Source organism: Myotis brandtii, unplaced genomic scaffold (genome assembly GCF_000412655.1).
Source record: "Myotis brandtii unplaced genomic scaffold, ASM41265v1 scaffold909, whole genome shotgun sequence".
Classification (NCBI taxonomy): domain Eukaryota; kingdom Metazoa; phylum Chordata; class Mammalia; order Chiroptera; family Vespertilionidae; genus Myotis; species Myotis brandtii.
This window is the reverse complement of record NW_005371742.1, coordinates 124,118-125,235: the sequence shown is the minus strand read 5'-3', so window position 1 is coordinate 125,235 and position 1,118 is coordinate 124,118. Positions and strand designations below refer to the sequence as shown.

Below are 1,118 nucleotides of genomic sequence, written 5' to 3'. Positions count from 1 at the left end.
TGTAATCTAGGATGCCTTTCAGCATGTGGAAGAGTCATTAGCTGTTGTTGGAGAAGTTATATTCAGTGGTATACAGCAGTCATTCACTAAATAGACATGCCAAGTGCTGACAATACAAGGATGAGCAAGATAAATAGATCCTGGTCTCCTGGAATTTCCAGTCTTATTAACAAGAAAGATAAAATCAGAAATTATTGTTTTTGGTGGTTTTTTTTTGCAAAAATTGAAAGATGGACTTCTCCGTATGGAAAGGCTGTGGGAGAATGGGGACTTATGTCACAAAGCGATTTGTTACAAAAGTTGGAGGAGGTAAGGCCATGGTGTGTTAGTGTGCTGTTGATGTGTAAATGCAGACCATTAATCCATGCTTAAGAGGTTGAAGGGCAGAAGCAGAAAACTGGATCACAGGAGAGAAAAATCACTAGAAAGGGGAGTAGACTGAAAGGAAAGAGTGAAGGGGAGGAAAGACAGAAATGAAAACCGTTGCAGTCCGTTTATATAATATGATATAGGCCACAGCATCATTGCAAATTTAAACACAAAAAAGCAAGAAAGTTGGAGGAGTGTTAAGCTAAGATTGATTTCAGGTGTGTGTGAAGAGGACAGGGAGAAAGATTGGGGATGGGAGACACGCAGGAGGAAAACATCAAATTGGGGACTACGAGGTCAGAGCTGTGCCTGCGCAGCTGCGTGCGCACCCGGGCGCTGCGGGCTCAGGGGCGTGCGGACCCCGGCGCTAGAGATGGGCGCTGAGTGGGGGAAGGTTGCGGGGTGGAGGGTGTGTGTGTGTGTGTGTGTGTGTGTGTGTGTGTGTGTACTGTGATTGGTGATGTCATTGCAACTCAGTGAGCGATGAAATTTAACACCGGCCGGATTTGCTTGGCTCCTCTTCTTCCAGGGGAAGCCGCCGGCCGCAGTCAAAGCTGAGCGCCTGCAGTTGCCACCGGCCCCCTCGCACCCGCTTGCTTTCTCGAAGTGGGTGTGTGTGCTTGTCTGACAAATGTTCGGGCGCGGGTTGTTTCCAAGGACTTCCCCGCCCCCCTTCATCTCCTTCCCTCCCCCCATCCCTTTCTCCTCCCAGGCCCGAAGCAGAAGACTCCACTGGAGTCACAGAGTCG

The 1,118-nt window shown here is 49.0% G+C and overlaps 1 protein-coding gene across 1 annotated transcript in view; it reads left to right on the top strand.

The window, feature by feature from the left end:
* The first annotated feature begins 884 nt into the window (after positions 1-884).
* Positions 885-1,118, top strand: part of LOC102250919 (collagen alpha-1(XXIV) chain) — a 113,041-nt gene continuing 112,807 nt past the window's right edge. The window contains exon 1 of the mRNA XM_014532756.1: positions 885-975. The gene's annotated coding sequence lies outside the window, so the exon portion shown is untranslated. The remainder of the gene's footprint in view (positions 976-1,118) is intronic.